Here is a 14,206-nt window from a genome sequence, read left to right as displayed (position 1 = left end):
TGTTTACACATGTCTTCTGCCCATTTTTCAACTGAATTATTTGTGTTTTGGGTATTAAATTTTATAAGTTCTTTATATGTTTTGGATAGTAACACCTTATCATATATGTCATTTGCAAATATCTTCTCCCATTCTGATGGATGACTTTTAATTTTGTTGATTGCTTCTTTTGCTTTGCAGAAGATTCTTATCCTGATAAGGTCCCAATAATTTATTTTTGCTTTTGTTTCCCTTGCCTCAGGAGATCTATCTGGTAAGAAGTTGCTATGGTCGATGTCAAAAAGGTTACTTACTGCTTGTGTTCTCCTCTAGAATTTTGATGGTTTCCTTTCTCATATTAGGTCTTTCATCCATTTTGAATTTTTGTTTATGGTGTAAGCAAATGGTCCAGTTTCATTCCTTAACAAGTTGCTGTCCAGTTTTCCTAACATCTAACACCATTTGTTGAAGAGACGGTCTTTTTTTCCATTGGATAGTCTTCCCTGCTTTGTAAAAGGTTTGTTGACCATAGAGTTGAAGGTCCAATTCTGTTCCATTGATCTATGTGTCCATATTTGTGTCAGTACCATACTGTTTGATCACTAGAGCTTTTCAATATACCTTGAAGTCCAAAAATTGTGATGCCTCTGGCTTTCCTTTTTTTACAAGATTGCTTTTGTTACTCAGTCCACTTTATTTGATAAAAAGACTCAACAAAATAAGAATAGAGGCAACATAACTCAGCATCATAAATACAATATACAAAAAATCCACAGCTAATATCATCTGCAGTGGAGGACAATGAGAACCTTTCTTCTATAGTCAGGAACAAGAAAGGGATATCCACTCTCAGGACCATTATTTAACACTGTATTGGAAGTTCTAGCCTCAGCAATTAGACAACAAAAGGAAAGAAAAGGCTTTTAAATCAGCAAAGAATTCAAAACTTTCACTATATGCAGATGACATGATACTCTATATAGAAAACCTGGAAGACTCTACCAAAAGTTTCCTAGAACTGATACATGAATTCAGTAAAGTTGCAGGAAACGAAATCAATGTACAGAAATCCTTTGCATTTCTTTCTATACACCACTAATGAAGCAGTGTAAAGAGAAATCAAGGAATAATTCTTCTTTACAACTGCACTCAAAACCATAAGATCCTAGAAGTCAAGTTAATCAAAGAGGTAAAAGACCTGTACCCTGAAAACTATAAAACACTTATGAAAGAAACAGAAGATGAGACAAAGAAATGGAAAAACATTCCATGTTCATGGGTTAAAAAATCAAATATTGTTAAAATGTCTATCCTAGGACACCTGAGTAGCTCAGTGGGTTAAGCCTCTGCCTTTGGCTCAGGTCATGATCTCAAGGCCCTGGGATTGAGGGCCCCTCATCTGTTTCTCTGCTCAGCAGGGAGCCTGCTTCCCCATCTCTCTCTCTGCCTACTTGTGATCTCTCTCTCTGTGTCAAATAAATAAATAAAATATTTTTTAAAAAATGTCTATCCTACTCAAAGCAGTCTACACATTTAATGCAATCACATCAAAATATCACCAGAGTTTTTTACAGAGCTAGAACAAACAATCCCAAAATTTCTATGGTTCCTTATGTTTTCCATAGCTGCTGCACCCTTTATATTCCCAACAGTGTACAAGAGTTGCAATTTCTCCACAACCTCACTAACACCTATTATTATTTAAAAAATTTAACAGCCCTCTGTCTTCTTTACATCACAAATAGGTAAACTTCAATGTTAGAATGAAAAACTCTGTGTCTTTGAGATCTGGGATAGTGGCACCAATCTTTACCTTGCTTCCAGGGATTTGGTAATTGGTTTTGGTTTGTTATCTTTGCTGAGAAGAGGAAGTTACAGGGTCGTAAGCTTGGCTCTTCCTACCCTAATATCAGCAACTCTATGGATCAGGGAACCAAGATTCCAACTACTGAGCACAACTATTCCAAATTTATATGTAGTAATTGAGGGGAGAAAAGAGCCATTGTGTGTTTGCAGACCCATTATAAAAGAGACCCAGGCTGATATCCCACTATCACCTGACCTCTCCAAATCTCCACTATGACCTGTATTTACATTACCATTTTGGGAACCCACATTTTTTAAAGAGATTTTTTAAAATTTTTATTTATTTGATAGAGATCATGAGTAGGCAGAGAGGCAGGCAGAGAAAAGGGGAAGCAGGTTCCCCGCTGAGCAGAGAGCCCGATATGGGGCTCTATCCCAGGACCATGAGATCATGACCCGAGCCAAAGGCAGAGGCTTTAACCCACTGAGTCATCTAGGTGCACCAGGGAACCCACATTTTAATAATACAAGAAATCCCAGAAGATCTGGTTATTTTTTTGCCAAGAGAATCATCACCTTGATAATTAGAGAATCATTATCTTTACAATTAACTGCAGTTTCCCTTATTAAGATGTTTATGAAAATATTTGAGGTAGTGATACATAATACTTATTCAAGTGAATCCAACTTTCCATTTATTTGAGATACTTTGAGTCTATAATCTGGTTCTGGTCTGGAAAATGGGTGAAAGACTATGGTTTTCCATTGTAATGACTTGAGGCAGATATCCTATCTTCATTCCTAAAATATGACTTTAAAAAGTTGAACTACTTTAGCTCAAGTCAATAACCTTTTGCAGTGATCTCTGTGAGTCAACAATTCTTACTACGAAATTGAACATGCTTCCAATATTAGGAGATGAGCATTCACTTTTTGTTATGTGCTGTTCTTTGGTTTCTGTGACTCCAAGATCCTGGCGGTAATACCTGGAGCTGAGAATTTAAAGCTCTGAGCTTGTCATTATTTTGGGAAAAGTCAGAAACCAGATCACCTGAGTCCTTTTAATCATAATTCCACCATAAAGCCTTAATACAGCAGCTGCTTGGACATTTTAAATCTTGTCTTCAGTAGACACTTCATTTCATTCAAACACCTGTGATAATTTAACTTGTTTGCTACTATAGGCTATAGCTTACAAGTATTCCATTTTCCAATGGTAGTGAGGTCATCATTTAATCAAACTGTGTTAAATAACTGATGTTTGATTGCCATTTTTGAACTTTTATTTTCTCAAACCACTTAGATAGTTAACATAATGGCCAGTTATGGTTCCATCAAAAGAATAGTCTCCCATAGGAAAAAAGCTTTTAATTCAGGAAATTTTATGTTCACAAAAGCATCAGATTTTGTACTGGAGAGTCAGTAATCAGGGAAAGCTGCTACTGGCTCTGTTCTCTATCAGACTTCTGAAAATCAGGAACGTGTAGAACCAAAGATCTTATCTGACTGCAAAGCTGAAATCCACAATTTAGAGAGCCCCCAGAGGTTAGTGAAAGACTTGTATCTGCTGCAACCCATACAGCAACCTGTTATTGGTTGAGGAACAAATTTAGGTTTCTGTCTCTCCTCCACCTTCCAAACCTCATGTAACTGCCTTTCACTACTGGACCCAACCTAGGGCCAAAGAAATTTCTTGGTTTCTAGCTCTTTTTTTTTTTTTTTAAGATTTTTATTTATTTATTTATTTGACAGACAGAGAGAGAGAGGAGGAAGCAGGCTCCCCGATGAGCAGAGAGCCCGATGCAGAACTCGATCCCAGGACCCTGAGATCATGACCTGAGCCAAAGGCAGAGGCATTAACCCGCTGAGCCACCCAGGCGCCCCTGGTTTCTAGCTCTTGTGATAAAGGAAGAATATAGACAAGGGTAAGAATGGTGCTAATCTATTACCAGGCAAACTGACACAGTGGTTAAGGGTATAGCTATACTACCTGAGTGCAGATTCTGGTTCCATCATCTAGTTCTGTGACCTTTGGTAAGCCACCTAATATCTCTGTGCCTCCACTGTGCCAGGTGAAATGTAGATAACCATCCTACTTCAAAGAAATTTGGGGAATTAATGCACATAAAATATGTGTAACAATGCCTGGCATATAGTAAGGATTAATGCATTAAGGAATTGTTATTAAAACTTGTAAATGAAATTTTGTGCAAGTCTTTGGTAAGGCTATGGTCTTGCCAAAATCCAAACAAAATTACTAGGCATCAGATAGCCTGTTTAGAACTGTTTGGTACTTAAGTTTTTTGTTGTTGTTGTTTTTAGGTGCTCCTTCCTAGAGTTATCCCATGAATCATAATAATTTAATTTCTCCAAGTGTACTTTATGTTTAAGGCTACATATTGTAGTAGCTAGTAGGTTTAATTAGCATTGTTTTTAGGAAGAGAAGCACCACTATGTGAAGATTTGAGGTAACATTAATTAAATCAGTTTTTTGTTTTTTGTTTTTTTTTTACTTTTTCATGAAGACCAAGGAAAACTTTTTAAAAATATCACAATTTCTCTTCTGAGTAGGATTACAAATGTGTTCTTAGAAAAAAGTCTGTCTTAGGGATCTTTATATACTTAAAATACCCCCAAAGTTTTCTCCCTACCCATAAAATAATAAAACACAAACTAATGACCTTATAATTTTAATTTCTCTAAAATGTTTCTCCAGAAACATTTATTGGAATATAATTAAATATTTTACCCACTGAGTTTATAATTCCTTAATGTTTTAAAATTCCTTAAAAAGTAGACGTATTTTAATAGATTGATTGCAAAAAATGAGTGTAGTTCTTTATTCCTCTCTGTATCGGTGCCCTTTGTATATGAACTTGGAGATTCTCTCAGAAAGAGGTAGAGACTTTCTCTAAGCATTGTGCTTGTGACTTCTTGTTTGTCAATATGAAGTGATGGCACTCCAAGACTTGAGGTCTTGTAATCTCTTACTCCTCTGCTTTTATCACCAGAACATGCCTAAGCCCCAGCTAGCCTGCTAGAGGATCAGACTTATAGATATACATGGAGGCAGAGCTGAACCACCCCATTTTTCCAATCAAAGGTCAGACATGTAAGATAAGCCCAGTAAAGAGTAGCAAAGATGTAGCTGACCAAAGATGACTAGGGGAGCTCCACCAAATGAAGTTCAGATTAGCAGATTTTCCAATAACCTTTAGAGGGACAAAAGGGTTTACAGCCCTCTAAGGTTATATAGTTGTTTGCTACACAACATTTTTGTTGCAATAGATATATACAATGATATAAAGATTAAAAAACAGAGCAGTGAGTATAATTACATTGAAAAATTATTTTTTATTTAGCTAAGTCAGGAAGGCAGTGTTCTCATGTCTTTTTTTATTCTTAAGTTGTACATTGTTTTGGAAAAATGTTAATATTCTTTTTGTTTGTTTCAAGTTTTATTTATTTATTTATTTAAATAAAACTAGAACTAATGTTCTAGTCAGTTAACATTAGTGTAACATTAATTTCAGGTATGCAATATATTGATTCATCATTTACATCTAACTCCCATGTCTGTTGATTCTTTTCTAAATATGAAATGCAAAGCTTTCAGAAACATAAGGGGAAAGTTAGATCACTTTCTTTGATTATCAAAAGCATGTTTGTATTTATTATTCTTCCAAAAGTCTATAAGCAACATATGCAAGTAAGATGAATTTGTTCATTCTTCACATTTTACATTCTGCATTTATTACTTGCTTATGTTAAAATTAACAAGGGAATTTGAAGAAATGGTTTCCCTTTAATATTGCTGTGCAGCAAGGAAATCAGTCTCTAAAGAAATCTGTCTCAATGCAACTAATGAGGAAAAGAAAACAACTTTCCTAAGTTTGTTGGAGTTGTGGAGATGCTCTGACACATAAGAGAAAAATGTTGCAAGTGGAAAGCAGTGCAATTTCAAGCACGAAATATACAGGCTTTCAAAACAAAATATCAGCTGACACAAATAGAAATAAAAACACCCTAAAAATTTGGTCAAGAAAGGCAAAAGTGGTTATTTCTCAGCAACCCCACTTTTAACTCAATACCAAGTGAAGCTTTGCAGCTGGGGTGAATAGGACATGAAAAACACTTTAGGAGAGGAGGGGGCCCAACTTAATTCAAGAAAACCAAGGCTTTCAATCTATTAGGTGCTGAGGATACAGACTGGGCCAAAGGTAGTGATTGTTAATCTGTATGAAAAGCAGAGTAAAAGCATACATAAGGTGTATGTAAGCAATAAAATTTGCTTACATAATCAGAGAATGGGTCATAGACAAGGAAATATGTGATTAGGTCTCAATTTATGATTATAATTTACCAGATCAAATAAGTGTTGGCAGTATAAAAGGGAAATATATATATAAAACCATAGACATGTGAATAAGTGAGCCCTAAAGAGAAAATCCCATCTACCTGGAGCATAGGTGCTCTGGGGTAGAAGAGGATGGAGATAAGATATGACAGTAAAGATGACATGTTAATTACCTATTGTTGCAGACAAATTATCCCAAAACTTAGTTGCTTAAAACATTTGTGTCAGAGTTTCTGTGGGTCAGGAATTGATTGTGATTTAACTATCTTCTGGCTCATGGTCTCTTGTAAGATTTTTGTTATATTCTGTCCCTTAGAAGCAAATCACTAGGTCCTGTGCCCATTCAAGGAAGAGGGCAGAGACAGCAGGAGGAAGAAGTCACTGGGGTTGTTTTAGAAATAACCTCCACAACGGGATAAAAGTAATTCTTTCCATCAGAAATAATGGTATTCTAGAAAAGAGGTGGGTGAGGGAAAGACGGAAAAATGAAATTACTTAAGTAGGCCAGTGGCAAACTGTGGAGAATATTTTCATGTCCCAGCAAAATGACAGGAGAGCTTGTATAAGGAGACACACTGTTCCTGTGTTGAGACTAAGGAATGCCAATGTTTGTCACCAGAAAGATTCTGGAACAAAAGGTCTTCAAGTGCCTCAGCAAAGGCCTGACAGCTTACAGATGAACACAGCGCTGGCCTGCAGTGGTGGGGACACCTGTTCCTACCCCATAGGTGTGCTGCTGCCAGAGAGATGTTTGCAGCCTCACCTGCCTGCCAAGTCTGAACAGAGACATGAGAGGCAAATGACAGAGGGCAGTATCAATGCATCCAGGCGCCCTGTGGTCAAAGAAATGTGAAACAAAGCACCTGGCACAGGGGACTCAGTGAAAAACAGAACCGAACATGACAGACAGTTTGCCCAAAAATAGTACTGAGAACATTACAAAATTTAAAGCATAAAAAGACTTTGTCAAACAAACAAAAAAAATCACTATAATGGGTTCAAATTATTCTGTAGGCAAGTGGAAAGAGAGAATATTAAGAATTGAGAACTAAATCAGTGACCTAGTATATCAAGTTAAAGAAATGGTTCTCTGAAAAAAAAAATATGAGACACAAAATACAATGAGATGGAAATAACAGATGCTTAAATTGTAAATAATATAAATTCTAGAAGAAGAGAAAGTAATGGAGAAATAACAAGCAATTAATAAATAAAGTGTGTGAATAATGCTGCAATGCACATAGGGATGTATATTCTTTTCGAATTAGTGTTTTCATATTCTTTGGGTAAATACCCAGTAGCAGAATTACTGGATCATATGATAATTTTATTTTTAATTTTTGAGGAACCTCCACACTGTTTTCCCCTGTGGCTGCAGCAGTTTGCATTCCCACCAACAGTGCACAACGGTTCTTTTTTCCACATTCTTGCCTACACTTGGTTTTTGTGTTTCTGGTTTTAGCCATTCTGACAGATATGAGGCAATATCTCATTGTTGTTGTTGTTGTTGTTGTTTAAGATTTTATTTATTTATTTGGCACAGAGAGAGAGAGTGAGAGTGAGAGAGAGAGTACAAGCAGGATGAGATGCAGAGCCAGAAGCAGACTCCCCTTCTGAGCAGGGAGCCCAATGTTGGCTCCATTCTGGACTCCAGGATCATGACCTGAGCTGAAGGCAAACACCCAACTGACTGAATCACCCGGATGCCCCTCACTGAGGGTTTGATTTGGTTTTCCTTGATGAAGAGTGATGTTGAGCATCTTTTCATGTGTCTGTTGGCCATCTGAATGTCTTCTTGGGAGAAATGTCTGTTTATGTCTTCTGCCCAATTTTAAATTTCAGTTCTTAATATATTTTGGATACTAACCACTTTTTGGATATGTCATTTGTAAATATCTTCTCCCATTAAGTAGACTATCTTTGTGTTTTGAATGTTTCCTTTGTGCAAAAGCCTTTTATATTGATGTAGTCATAATTATTTTTAATTTTGTTTCCCTGGCCTCAGGAGACATCTAGAAAGATGTTGCTACACCCAGTGTCAGAGAAATTAGTGCTTGTGTTCTCTTCTAGGATTTTTTATCATTCCAGGCTTCAGATTTAGGCCTTAAATCCACTTTAAGTTTATTTTTTTGTATGGTCTGAGAAATAGTCCAGTTTCATTCTTTTCCATGTAGCTGTCCAGTTTCCCCACTATTTTGTGAAGAGACAATCTTTTCCCTTTGCATATTCTTCTTTCCTTTGTCATAGATTAATTGACCATACAATAATTGGTTTATTTCTGGGGTCTCTATTTGGTTCCATTGATCTTTGTGCCTATTTTTGTGCCAGTACCATACTGTTTTGATTACTATAGCTATGAGGTATATCTAGAAATTGGGGATTGTGATAGCTCCAGTTTTTTTCCTCTTTTTCAAGAATGGTTTGGCTATTTGGGGTCTTTTGTGATTCCACACAACTTTTAGGATTGTCCTAGTTCTGTGAAAAATTCTGTTGGTATTTTGATAGGGATTGCATTAGATCACTGTAGATCACTTTGAGTTGTATAGACATTTTAACAATGTTTGTTCTTCCCACCCATGAACATTGGAATAGGTTTCCATTCGTGCCATCTTCAATTTCCTTCAGTGTTTTATAGTTTTCAGAGTAAAGTTATCTCACCTCCTTGGTTAAGTTTATTCCTATGTATTTTATTCTTTTTGGTGTAATTGTGAATGGGATTGTTGTATTGCTTTTTCTTTCTATTATGTCATATTAGTGTATAAACATGCAAAAAATTTTAAAAATGTAAAAATTTTTGTTTTTTGATTTGCTTTTTATCCTTTCTTTTGTTGATGTGGTGTATCATGCTGATTAGCAAATATTGAACTATGCTTGCATCCCAGGAATGAATTACACTTGATTGTAGTGAATGATTTTTTTAATGTTTTGTTGGATTAGGTTTGCTATTATTTTGTGAGGGCTTCTGCATTTATGTTCATTAGGGATGTTGATTGGTAGTACTCTCTTTTTATAGTGTCATTATCTGGTTTTGGTACCAAGGTAATGTTGGCCTTGAAGACTATTTTTGGAAGCTTTCCTTCCTCTTTAATTTTTTGGAGTGATTTGAGAAGAATCGGAATTAACTCTTCTTTAAACTTTAGTAAGTTTCACCCGTGAAACCATCTGATCCTGGGCTTTTGTCTGTTGGTGAGTTTTTTTTATTATGGGTTCGTTTTCATCATAGTTAATCAATGTTTTCAAATTTTCTATGTCTTCCTGGTTCTGTTTTGGGATCTTATATGTTTCTAGGAATTTATTCATTTCTTCTAGTTTATCCAATCAGTTGACATATAATTTTTCATAATATTCTCTTGTAATCCTTTGCATATCTGTGATCTCAGTTGTTGTTTCTTCTCTTTCCTTTCTGATTTTGTTTGAGTCTTCTCTTCTCTTTTTGTTTTTTGATAAGTCTGGCTAAAGATTTATAAATTTGTTGATCTTTTCAAAGAACCAGCTCCTGGCTTCATTGATCTGTTTCATTGTGGTTTTTCTTGGTTTCTGTTTTCTTTAATTTTGCTCTCATTTTTATTATTTCCTTCCTTTTACTGGTTTTGCATTTTGTTCATTCTTTTTCCCAGTTCCTTTAGGTCTAAAATTAGCTTATTTGACATTTGCTTGCTTCTCAAGGTAAGACTGTATTGCTGTAAACTTCTGTCTTAGAATACATTTTGCTGTATCTCCCAAATTTTGGACCACTGTTTTTTTCATTTTCATTTATCAACAGGGATTTCTTTAAATTTCCTCTTTGATTTCTTAGTTGACCCATTTCTTATTTAGTAGCATGCTGTTTACCTCCATGTATTTGTTTACCTCCATGTATTTGTATTTTACCTCCAAACTTTTTCTCTTGGTTGATTTCTAGTTTCATAGCACTGTGGTCAGAAAAACCTTAATCTTTTTGTTTTTGCCAAGACTTGTTTTGTGACTTAAAATATACTCTGTTCTGGAAAATGTCCCATGTGAACTTAAAAAGAATGTGTACTCTGCTGCTTTATGATGAAATGTTGTGAATATACCTGTTAGATTCAGCTGGTCCAATGTGTCATTCAAAGCCACTGTTTAGTTGTTGATTTTCTGTTTGGCAATCTATCCTTTGATGTAAGAGGGGTGTGAAAGTATTCTACTATTAAAGCATTACTATCAATTTCTCCCTTTATGTTCTTAACAGTTATGTGCTCTCATGTGGGATGCATAAATATTTACAATTAGATCTTCATATTGGATTATTCCCTCTGTGATTATGTACTGTTCTTTGTTTCTTATTAACAGTCTTTCTTTTAAAGTCCATTTTTTTTTCTGACATAAGTATTGTTACCCCAGCTTTCTTTTCATTTCCATTCGCATGATAAATGTTTTCCATCCTTTCACTTTCAATCTACATATCTTTAGGTCTGAAATGTGTCTCTTATAGGTAGCATGTAGCTTGGTTTTGCTTTTTTATCCATTCCATCACACCTTGTCTTTTTTTTTTTTTTTTTTTTATTGTGGTGATGCAACATGGAGGCTTAAGTGGGTAGGAGAAGAATAAATGAAACACCTTGTCTTTTGATTAGAGCATTTAGTCTATTTACATTCAAAAACAATTACTGATAGGTATGTACTTACTGATATTTTGTTACTTGTTTTATGATTATTTTTGTAGTTCTTTTTTTTAATTCCTTTTTTTAGAAAAGAAGATTTTATTTATTTATTTGACAGAGAGAGAGATCACAAGTAGGCAGAAAGGCAGGGAGAGAGAGAGGGTGAAGCAGTCTCCCCACTGAGCAGAGAGCCTGATGAGGGGCTCCATCCCAGGACGCTGAGATCATGACCTGAGCTGAAGGCAGAGGCTTAACCCACTGAGTTACCCAGACACCCCTGTTCTTTTTCTTCTCTCACAGTCTGCTGGCTTTCCCTAATGATATACTTGTAGTCCTTTTTCTTTATTTTTTGCATATATATTTCTGATTTTTGATTTGTGCTTACCCTTATGGTTTTTTTGTTTTGTTTTGTTTTGTTTTGTTTTTTGGGGTTTTTAAAAATTTTTTATAAACATATAATATATTTTTATCCTCAAGGGTACAGGTCTGTGAATCACCAGGTTTACACACTTCACAGCACTCACCCAAGCACATACCCTTCTCCAAAGTCCATAACCCCACCCCCTTCTCCCAACCCCCTCCCCCCAGCAACCCTCAGTTTGTTTTGTGAGATTAAGAGTCACTTATGGTTTGTCTCCCTCCCAATCCCATCTTGTTTCATTGATTCTTCTCCTACCCCCTTAACCCCCCCATGTTACATCTCTACTTCCTCATATCAGGGAGATCATATGATAGTTGCCTTTCTCCCGTTGACTTATTTCACTAAGCGTGATACCTTCTAGTTCCATCCATGTCATCGCAAATGGCAAGATTTCATTTCTTTTGATGGCTGCATAGTATTCCATTGTGTATATATACCACATCTTCTTGATCCATTCATCTGTTGATAGACGTCTAGGTTCTATTGTAGACATTGCTGCTATAAACATTCGGGTGCATGTGCCCCTTCGGATCACTACGTTTGTATCTTTAGAGTAAATACCCAGTAGTGCAATTGCTAGGTCATAGGGTAGTTCTATTTTCAACATTTTGAGGAACCTCCGTGCTGTTTTCCAGACTGGTTGCACCAGCTTGCATTCCCACCAACAGTGTAGGAGGGTTCCCCTTTCTCTGAATCCTCACCAGCATCTGTCATTTCCTGACTTGTTAATTTTAGCCAGTTAACAAAACCAAAAGACAACTGAGAGAATGGGAGAAGATATTTGCAAACGACATATCAGATAAAGGGCTAGTGTCCAAAATCTAGAAAGAACTTAGCAAACTCAACACCCAAAGAACAAATAATCCAATCAAGAAATGGGCAGAAGACATGAACAGACATTTCTGCAAAGAAGACATCCAGATGGCCAACAGACACATGAAAAAGTGCTCCATATCACTCGGCATCAGAGAAATACAGATTAAAACCACAATGAGATATCATCTCACACCAGTTAGAATGGCTAAAATTACCTTTATGTTTATATAAAACATCTTGTTCACAGACCTGTACTCCTGGGGCTAATAATACATTATATGTTAAGAAAAAAATAAAAAATTTTAAAAAATCTTATGCATATAGAAGTCTATATTAAGTTGTCACTTAAGTTTGAACCCATTCCAAAAGCATTACATTTTTACTCCACTTCTTTTATTTTAGGTTTGTGATGTCATACTTCATATCCTTTTGTATTGTGAATCTCTTAACTGATTTTTATAGATCTATTTAATATATCTTTTCTGTGCTTCTTAATTTTCTTACTCCTGCTTATGCTCTTTCCTTTCTACTTACAGAATTCCATTTAACATTTCTTGTAAGGTTGGTTTGGTAGTTATGAATTCTTTTAACTTATGTTAAATGTGCAGGAAACTTATCTCTTCTATGCTCAGTGATAGCCTTGATGGATAGAATACTCTTGATTATAGGTTTGTCTGTTTTCTTTCACCACTTTTAATATATCATGCCCTCTCTTTGGGCCTACAAACTTTCTGCTAAAAAATCAGCTGATAGTCTTATGGGGTTTCCCTTTTATTTAACTGTTTTCTATTGCTACTTTTAGAATTCTATGTTTATTACTATTTTTTGCTATCATAATTATTGTGTATCTTTGTGTGTGCCTCCTTGAGTTGATTTTATAACATGTAGATTTGTTTGACCATCACTACAATCTGTAGCAACAGCAATCTCCCACCTTCCTAACCACTGGCAACCACCAATCTGTTCTCCACCTCTAGAATTTTGTCATTTCAATAATGTTAAATAAATAGAATCAAGTGATATGGAAAATTTTGAGATTGATCATATTTACCCAGCATAATTCTATTGAATTTGGATGTTTTTGGGTCTATTTCTGCAGTCTCTACACTGTTCCACTGACCTATGTGTCTATCCCTTCACCAAAACCACATTTCCTTTATGACTGTAGCTCTCTATATAGCCTTAGCATCAGGTAGAGCGAGTCCTTTGCCCTTTATCCTTCTTCTTAAAATTACTTTAGTTACTTTAGATCCAATGTTTTTCCATATAAAGTTTAGAACAAACTTCTCTATGTATGTGCACACACACACACACGTCCTCGTTTGGATTTTGATGAAAATTGTAATGAATTTATTGATCAATTTGGGGAATCTTCTGTTCTCTTTTAAAAGCCCCAGATATTTTGAAGCTCATGTCATAACACAAAACTCCCTCTAACTATCCTTATTATTATCAGCTGATCTCACTTATTCAGTGACCTCTTTAGCTCTACTCTCTTTTTCTCAATTATTTTTCTAGGTGTTATCAACATAGTGCAGAGGGCTTATTACAGCTTTAGGGTTTCTTAACTGCCTTTTCCAGAATGGCATTTTTTTACATGCTGTCACATGATTTTTATGTTCTACTGCATCATCTAGAAATCTGTGTATCAGGAAACACTCTTTAACACCCAGTTAATTATCTCTAACACATCATCTCACCAGTCCTTCACCTATATTAATAACTTCTTTTCAATAGTGATGAAACAATAGGATATCAACATGTAAAAAAAAAAAAAAAAAGTAAAAGGATTCTTAACCCATACCTCATACCTGATACAAAATTTAATTAAAAATGGATCAGACCTTAATGTAAAACTTCAGACAATGGTGATGGGCATTAAGAAGGGGACTTGAACACTCAGTGTTCAAGTGTTATACGTACTCAGTGTTATATGCAAATGATGAATCACTAAAGTCTACCTCTGAAACTAATAATATACTATGTGCTAATTATTTCATTTTAAATAAATGTTTTTGAAAGTAATACATCTAGAAGAAAATATGGGGAAATACTTATGATTTTTGGCTAGGAAAAGATAAAATTCATTAACTGGACATCATAAGAATTAAGAACTTACACTCTTCAAAGGTCAGTGCTGAGAGAATGAAAAACAAATGACAGATGGGGAGAAAATATTTGTAAACCACACATCTGATAAATGACACA

The 14,206-nt window shown here is 35.4% G+C and overlaps 1 protein-coding gene across 2 annotated transcripts in view; it reads left to right on the top strand.

The window, feature by feature from the left end:
- The window catches only part of NPFFR2 (neuropeptide FF receptor 2), a gene marked incomplete at its 3' end in the record, with an annotated part of 85,789 nt that overhangs the window by 29,283 nt on the left and 42,300 nt on the right, over positions 1-14,206 (top strand). Inside the window, exon 1 of one of the 2 annotated variants that reach the window (XM_082727620.1) lies at positions 9,260-9,281. The exons of the other annotated variant lie outside the window; for it this stretch is intronic. Of the gene's footprint in view, positions 1-9,259; positions 9,282-14,206 lie in introns of those variants that run through there. 2 annotated transcript variants of the gene reach the window in all.

This window comes from Mustela nivalis (genome assembly GCF_964662115.1).
Source record: "Mustela nivalis genome assembly, chromosome: 4".
NCBI lineage: Eukaryota > Metazoa > Chordata > Mammalia > Carnivora > Mustelidae > Mustela > Mustela nivalis.
This window is presented reverse-complemented; position numbering and strand designations above follow the sequence as displayed.